Genomic DNA, 9,284 nt, shown 5'->3' on the forward strand with positions numbered 1-9,284 from the left:
TCATACTTGGATCTCTTCGGAACCTTGGAAGAGGAATGAAGAGATCATACTAGAAATGCTTTCTCATGTTGGACCAAATTGGGGTTTGGATGGATATAGTGACATATAATCCTACCAACACTTTGATTCAGGAATACATGTGGTATAATCAGTGACCATACTTCATCTCTTCTCATGAGCAATTAGACCAAGGAATTGGCTATTGATCAAGATTTGAGAGATTGAATTACCAAGGAATTGGAATCCAATCACTTAAGATTGCCAAGGAGATCAATGAATGCATTGGTTGAGGAAGAGATGAGAATGAACTTGATCTGGAGAATACAACATCTCCTGAGCCCAATGAATCCCCCATTTCTGATCTTACCCATTCTCTTTATTTTTTGCCATTTATTTTTTTGATCATATTCCCAAATCCCCATTTAAGATTCTGCAATTTACTTTCCGTCATTTACATTCTACCCTTTTACTTCCAGCAATTACATTTTCTGTTATTTACTTTCCCACCATTTACTTTTCTACAAATCTCAACTCAATTTCTACTTAGCTCAACTAGAACATTCCTCTGATTAAAGTTGCTTGACCAATCAATCCCTGTGGGATTCGATCTCACTCTATTGTGAGTTTTTACTTGACGACAATTTGGTATACTTGCCGAGGGAAATTTGTTTATAGACAAGTTTCCGTGCATCAGATGGCTCCCATCGGTTGCCTTGATGTTGAGAAGAGATCTGTTTGAAATTGGGAACTCTGATGCTTCACGTTTGAGTCAACGTTTGAGGGCCAACGTTGACTCAAATGCCACTTTAAATCAGATCAGCAAAAACAAAAAGTTTTGCTGTCATTGGCGTTTGACTCAATGTTGGAGGGCCAACGTCAGCTGATTCGCGTGTACGCATACTGTACGCTTATGTACCCATTGCTGTTTTTTCCATCGACGCGTACGCGTCACTGACACGTGCGCGTCGATTCAAAATTTTCCAATCTCAATTCTGGGCTGAGCAATGCGGACGCTGGGGGTAGCGTTTGAGGCAACGTTGGACCCCCAACGTTAGTTTGTGGTGCGTACGCGTACCGTGCGCTTCCGCACAAATGGGTCAAAATCACTCAATGACGTCTACGCGTGCTGCATGCTTCCGCGCGGATGTTAAAAAATGCTTTTTCACGCGTATGCGTCAAGGACGCGTACGCGCCATTCAAAAAGTTTTCAGCCCCAGAATTGATCATTTTCTCACAACGTTGGGGTTAACGTTGGATCCCAACGCCACCTCCAACGTGAGCATCACCCATGTTACAGAGAAGAGCTCTGTTTCTCTTCCAACGTTTGAGGTAATGTTGGTGGTCAAACTTGGCCACCAACGTTGCTTCCTCTTGATCCTTTACAGCTTCCTTCTTCAACCTTCTTCCATGCTTTCCTTCACCTATCATCAACCAATGAATGCATCAAAGCTTTGCTAAAATCATAAGATTTCTTATCATTCTTAGCATACAAGTAATCATAGCATATATCATCATGAAATTACATTAAAATACTCAGGGTTGAATGAACATATGCATACATGAATTTCTACCCTAATGGCTTACTTATGACTCAAGAAAGTGCATAAAACCTATCAAAAACAAAGAAAAAGGCTAGTGAAACTAGGCTAAGATGCCCTGGCATCAGGGATTCCCTGCTTGCCACCCGTAGATAGGTACATATTCCCTCCTTTTGGTGACAGGGCACGTATTCCTGCTGATGGTGACAAGGCACTCTCCCTCTAATGGCCAGCTAATGTGCTGAGATGTTAATCTGCAATAGAGAGACAATGTTCGGGTTAGCTACCGGATATGTTGGGTTTTTGCTATATAATCGACAGATGAGACTCATCGTTCTTAGGGTAGACATGCATCATATGCACTTGTAGGTTTTTTTTTAGTATGCATTTGTTTTGGCTTGCCTATTTGCTTATCTGTATTTAACTGCTACCTGATCTATTTGCTGTATCTGCTGTCTATATCTGTATTTTTATTGTTTGTCTTATTTGTATTTATTTCTGAGAGATCCCTTATGCTGGTGAAGGAGGCATTGAGGTTTGTTCTACTTGGTGATTTGGAGGTTTACAGAGAATAACAAACGAAAGGTTAGACTAAAATCCTTTGTTATAGTCATCGTATTTCTGGTTTAGTGTAAATTCTAGGATTTGATATGAGTTGTTGGTGTTTTGGAATGCCTCTGGCTTCTCGGGACCATTGCTAAACCCCTTTTTAGGGTTTATCTTGTATGGATTTTGAGGATTTTATCAATATTATTTCACACTTATTCATAGAAAATGCATGGTTTTGTGTTTCCTTCCTGATTTTGCTTCATGGATGAAAACATGCCTCTTTCACACTAAATATGCCATATTTGAATCCTCTCCTATTACCATTCGATACCGTGATCTGTGTGTTAAGTGATTTCAGAGTTTTTAGGGCAAGGATGGCCTAGAAGAGAGGAAGGAAGCATGCATGAATGGAAGGAGCATGGAAATTGGAGATTTGGAGTTTGAGCAGCGACGCGTACGCGTGCCTTGCGCGTACGCGTGGATGCGCGCTACCAGGATCGGCGCGAAGAAGCCAAGCTAGAAGCCGGCGCATTCACATGGCTGGCCCAGAACCTCATGGACGCGCACGCGTGCTTTGTGCATGCGCGTGGATTGTAAAACCCCAGGGATTCGCACGCGTGCTGTACGCGTACGCGTCGGTACTAGCAAGTGATTTTATTTTAGTGAAAACATGCTTAGCAATTTCACAGGAGCTATGGGGCCCAATTGGAACTAATTCTGGCGCCAAAACCCATAGGAAGACCAAGGGATGAAGGGACTCTAATTGATTCACTCATTTTTAGATATTTTCTAGTTAGTTTTGGAAGTTACATTTTGTAGAGAGAGAAACTCTAGCTTCTCTCTAGGGTTTTGCATCTCAATTTGGAATTCTCTTAGATTCATTGGTGAGATCTATTGTTAATTCACTTCTACATTGTTTCAAGTTGTGGATCTAAATTCTCCTACTCTCAATTTAGTTCTTGTTGTTCAAGTTACTTGTGGATCTTAACTTTTGGATGTTATTAATTCTATTTTCATTAATGCATTGAGGTAACTCATGTTCCTACTTGTCAATTGTTTGATTGTTGTTAATCTCTTGTAGTTGATGCCAGGGCATTTTGGCCAGTTTCACTGACCTTTTCTTTATGGTTTTAGGGTAGTTTCATGCACTTTCTTAGGAAATAAGCAAGTTTTGGATAGAATTTCACTTACATCTTGATTCAAGCAAACATTTTGCACTTTACATGATTTCATGAGAATTATGCATGAATTAAATGACAAATTGGATGATGCATGTCTCATGACTTGGACTAGAACTTTGATGCACTCTACTGCTTGATTTCAGGACAAAGGAAGCAAGGAAGAACCATGTTAGCAGCCACGTTAGTCTAACTAATGTGACCTCTAACGTGGAAGGGGAGCTAGCTTGCAACGTTAATGAGAAAAGTAATCGCCAATAATGTCCTCGAAGCCATCATAGCCCACGTTAATTGCCACGTTAACTACATTAACGTGGTAGTTAACGTGGAAGAAGAAAAGGAAGCCAACGTTAGTGACACTCACCTTTGTCACTAACGTTGGACCATGCTCCTATTGGCCACGTTAAGAGCCACGTTAACTCAATTAACGTGGACTCTAACGTGGGAAAGCAAAAGAATGGCCAACATTAGTGACACTCACCTTTGTCACTAACGTTGGACTTAGCCACTTTGAGCCACGTTAGTTGCCATGTTAACTTAGTTAACGTGGACTCTAACGTGGAGGGAGCAAAGAATCGCCAACGTTAGTGACACCCACCTTTGTCACTAACGTTGGAATGAGCCACTATGAGCAACGTTAACTCCCACGTTAACTTAGTTAACGTAGAAGCTAACGTGGAGAAAAGAATGATGTACCAACGTTAGTGACACTCACCTTTGTCACTAACGTTGGAGATGGCTATTACTACCACGTTAGAAGCCACGTTAACCTAGTTAACGTGAACTCTAACGTGGGAAGTAGGGGCGTTTTAGAACGTTAGTGACAAAGGTAAGTGTCACTAACGTTCTCGAAGATTTGGCAAGCCTACGTTAAAGGTCACATTAGCCACACTAATGTGAACTCTAACGTAGGGGGAAGGGAGGACTCTCAACGTTATTGGAAAAGGTAAGTCCCAATAACGTGTGTAAAGGACCAAGAGGCAACGTTAGTGGTCATTGGTGCCACTAACGTTGAAGTTAACGTAGATCATCCTTGGGTTAGGAACATTAGTGAAAAAGGTGATTGTCACTAACGTTCTCAAACCCACACTTTCACTTAACGTTAACGCCACTAACGTCCTAAGCTAAAGTCTCTGCCTGCTTCACACTTTCTCTCTGTAAGTAAAGCTAAGCCCACTAAAGAGGATAACTGCTTCAAACTCAAGATCCAAAGTCCCATATCCAAGACTTGAAGAACCAACTAGAAGATCAGAAGAGTAGTATATATAGGGGTAGTTTTGATTTAGAAAAAGGGAAGAGCTTTTTGGCATTATTAGAATTACTCTCTGTATTTTACTTTCTCTGCAACTTTTAGTTTAATTCTGAGAATGTACTCTCCATCTATGCTTTTCATTCCCAGAGCTATGAACAACTAAACCCTTTTCATTGGGTTATGGAGCTCTGTTGTAATTTGATGGATCAATAATAGTTTTCATTATCCTTCTTCTCTCTTTTCTCTTGATTTTACTAGAAAGCTTTCAATCTTCATCCAATTGAGTAGTTATCTTGGAAAAGAAGCTATTCATACTTGGATCTCTTCTGGACCTTGGAAGAGGAATGAAGAGATCATGCTAGAATTGCTTTCTCATGTTGGACCAAATTGGGGTTTGGGCGGATATGGTGACATATAATTCTCCCAATACTTTGATTTGGAAATACATGTGGTATAATCAGTGACCACACTTCATCTTTTTTCATGAGCAATTAGACCAAGGAATTGGCTATTGATCTGATTTGAGAGATTGAATTACCAAGGAATTGGAATTCAATCACTTAAGATTGCCAAGAAGATCAATGAATGCATTGATTGAGGAAGAGATGAAAATAAACTTGATCCAGAGAATGCAACATCTCCTAAGCCCAATGAACTCCCCATTTCTGATCTTACCCATTCTCTTTAATTTCTGCTATTTACTTTCATGCTAAACTCCCCTTCCCCATTTAAGATTTTACAATTTACCTTCCGTCATTTATTTTCTACAATTTACTTTCCCGCCATTTAATTTCCTGCAATTCTCAACCCAATTTCTGCTTAGCTCAACTAGAACCTTCTTCCAATTAAAGTTGCTTGACCAATCAATCCCTGTGGGATTCGACCTCACTCTATTGTGAGTTTTTACTTGACGACAATTCAGTATACTTGCCGAGGGAGATTTGTTAAAGGACAAGTTTCCGTGCATTAAGTTTATGGCGCCGTTGCCGGGGATTGATTTTGTATCTACAATGATTAAATTGGTGGATGAGAATATGGAAAACCATCATGAAGAAAAGGCTCACAACCATGGCAGAGAAGGTCCAGCGCATCAGGCTAGGCAAGAGAGAAGAGTTCTGGGTTCTTACATCAACCCAAACCCAGGAAACTGTGGGAGTAGCATCCAAAGGCCAACCATACATGCCAACAACTTTGAACTAAAGCCACAGCTCATCACCCTTGTTCAGAACAATTGTTCATTCGGAGGAAGTGTCCTAGAAGACCCCAATCAATATCTAACCACCTTCCTGAGGATATGCGATACTGTGAAGTTGGATGGTGTTCATCCTGACACCTATAGACTACTTCTGTTTCCCTTCTCGCTCAAGGATAAAGCATCTAAATGGCTGGAATCCTTTCCAAAGGAGAGTTTAGCAACCTGGGAAGATGTGGTGAACAAGTTCATGGCAAGATTCTATCCTCCTCAACGGATCAACAGGTTGAGAGCTGAGGTACAAACCTTTAGGCAGCAAGATGGTGAGACTCTATATGAAGCATGGGAGAGGTTTAAGGACCTGACAAGAAGATGCCCGCCAGATATGTTCAATGAATGGGTACAGTTGCACATTTTCTATGAAGGTCTTTCATATGAATCAAAGAAGGCAGTAGACCACTCATCTAGGGGATCTCTGAACAAGAAGAAGACTATTGAAGAAGCCATAGATGTCATTGAGACTGTAGCAGAGAATGACTACTTCTATGCTTCTGAAAGAGGCAACACTAGAGGAGTGATGGAGTTAAACAATGTGGATGCACTGCTAGCTCAAAACAAGATGATTACCAAGCAATTAGCTAACTTCACGAAGAAGATGGAGAGGAATCAAGTAGCAGCAATCACCACTTCAGCAGCAACCCAAGAAGGAGTAAGTGAAGAAGCAGAGGGTGATCAGGAACAAGCCAACTACATTGGGAATTCACCCAGGCAGCACCATAACCCATACTCCAAAACATATAATCCTGGTTGGAGGAACCACCCAAACTTTGGGTGGGAAAATCAACAAGATCAAGGCCAAGATCAGAGACATCGCAACCCCAACAACAATACAGCTCACCAACATTCCACACAGAGATCATATCAATACCACCCTAACAACACCTCTCCATATCATTACCAAAACCAAAATAACCCTTCTCATCCCTCCAATATCAACTCTCCATCATCGGAAGAAAGACCATCAAGGATTGAGACTCTACTTGAAGGCATATGCAAGGAGATTCAAGATAACAAGGTGTTCAAAGAGGAGGTGCGAGCCAATATCAAGAATCAGGGAGACACCATCAAGAAGCTAGAATTTCAAGTGGGATACCTGTCTGAGAAGATTCCCAAACCTACTGATAGCTTCCCAAGTGACACAGAGAAAAATCCAAGAGGTGAAGCAAAGAAAGTTAGATGGGAAGATTGCAAGATGGTTACTTTAAGTGATAAGGAGACTGAGGAAGAGCTGAACAAACCATCAGAACAATCTGAAGATTCATCAGCAGGAAAGCAGGAAGAGAATCCTCAGGAAACCACAATTATGCAGAAAGAGTTGCTGAGGCTCTATGCACCCTTTCCCCAATTACTAAATGGTGGTGTAGAGAAGAGAATATACTCAAGGTTTCTTGACATATTTGCATCCCTCCATGTGAACATACTATTCATCAAGGCTCTCAAACAAATGCCCTCATACATCAAGTATATGAAGGAGCTGCTGACCAGGAAAAGCTCACTCAAAGGAGGACAAACCATAGTGATGAACAAGGAGTGCAGTGCTCTCATTCAACCAGAGCTGCCTACAAAAAGGAAGGACCCAGAGAGTTTTCACATCCCCTGTGCTATAGGAGAAACAATGTTTGACAAAGGACTATGTGATCTGGGAGCAAGCATCAACTTAATGCCTTTATCCCTTATGAAGAGGCTGCAAATCAATGAGCTGATGCCCATAGACGTAGTCATCAGGCTGGCGGACAAAACTCAAAAACAAGCAATTGGAGTGGTTGAAAACGTGCTGGTGAAGGTTGGGAACTACTTCCTTCCCACAGACTTTGTCATACTGGAAATGGAAGAAAGTCACCTTCACCCAATCATATTGGGAAGACCATTCTTAGCTACAGCCAGAGCGCTCATAGATGTGGAGCGAGGAGAGCTAATACTGAGGATACATGACGAATAACTAACCTTCAACGTCTTCAAACCCTCACAAGAAGCAAGTCAGGAAGGCAAGGAACTAAGGGCAGAGCATGACAGAGCAATGGCGGGAGAAAAAAGCATTGAAGCACAAACCACCAGAATCATATGAGACCATCAACAAAGTTCTCTCCCTAGAACATGTGGAGATCATTGATGAAGCCAATAGATATAGGTTTACTGCAAGAGGGAAAGATCTGAAGCATTACCAACCACCATGACAAAGGCAGAACGTCAAGCTAGTGACGCTAAAGAAGCGCTTCATGGGAGGCAACCCATATTTTACATGCTTTTAAAAGTAGTTAATAAAGCAAGGTTCAGGGATTTCAACTCAACTTGACATGCACTTGAATGAATCCTTTTGTGCAACATATAGTGAGGAACAAGTTTGGTGTTCAAGGCACACTAAGAGAACATAAATGTAACCCATATCATGTCACTCTTAGGGGCTTTGAACAAATCTTTTACACCACATGGCACCAAACTAAGTTTGGTGTTGTCAATGTTGCATACACGGATGTTGAGTTAGTCAGTTGGTGTGCACTCATGAACAGCACTTAGTAGTTAGAAACAAAAACTTTAAAAAGTAGTTATTCTTTAATTTTGCTGCCACTTTCCACAAGTTTTCTTTTAATCACATTTCTTTTATTTTGTAGGAGAATTGATGGGACAGTTGAAGGGTTCAGCTACCACAAAAGGAGAGGATTGTACACGTGTCTCCAAGGGGATTGCATTGGGAATTCTCGCCATGCAACATTGGAAAAAGAACAAGCTTGGAAACTAAACCAACACCATCATAAAGTTGATGATCCTTGTGCTCATCCCATGCTAAACCCCATCCGTCCATCACACAACCACCCCATCAATCCACACCTTTCATTCACTCATCACTTTCCTATATAAGTGATTCCTAGTCCGTACTTCCCTTCACATTCCAGCAACCATTTCTTCAAACTTCTCACTCTCGAAGTACAATTTTTCAAGCTACATCCTATCCAAACCTAACCAAATTCCACCATTTATCCACAACCCCTCAACACTTTCACACATCAACTCTTACTCATGGCATCATCAAGCTCTAAAAGAAGAAAGGGTGGAGAAGAGTCATGAATCAGTAAGGAAGGCACTTGAAGACTGGAAAAGAGCCAGACTAGCAAGGATACAAGGAAGCACAAGTGGACGTAAAGAGGACAAGCAAGAGGGAGAGCATGGGCAACCCCATGATTAAAAGGTGGTGGAGTTCCCTCATTGTCCCATCTTTTTCAAGTTTTAAATAAGGGAAATCATGTATGAAATAGAACATGCTTCCATGGTAGTTTAGAATTTTTAATTCTGTTTTTAGTATTCTCCTTGCTTAGGTCTATGATTGCTAGTCAAATTGCCTGTTTTCAATTCTATCTTACTTATTGTATGCTTGTCCTTTTTAAGCAAAATAAAAAGAGATGTTATGAAAGACCAGAGTGGAGTTCAATTTGTGGAGTAAGTTCTTAGATTTGTGGTGAAGTAATCACTTAGCTAAGTTGGTTCACCAACAAGGTGGGAATGCAACTATCTGTCCTAAA

At 41.0% G+C, this 9,284-nt stretch overlaps 1 non-coding gene across 1 annotated transcript; it reads right to left on the minus strand.

Moving 5' to 3' along the window:
• Window positions 1-5,992: 5,992 nt before the first annotated feature.
• Window positions 5,993-6,099, minus strand: LOC148568347 (small nucleolar RNA R71). The gene has a single exon (XR_015881487.1). It is a non-coding gene; the product is annotated as a small nucleolar RNA R71 (small nucleolar RNA).
• Between the last annotated feature and the right edge of the window lie 3,185 nt (window positions 6,100-9,284).

This window comes from Arachis ipaensis, chromosome B4 (assembly GCF_059453495.1).
Source record: "Arachis ipaensis isolate K30076 ecotype BB chromosome B4, ASM5945349v1, whole genome shotgun sequence".
NCBI lineage: Eukaryota > Viridiplantae > Streptophyta > Magnoliopsida > Fabales > Fabaceae > Arachis > Arachis ipaensis.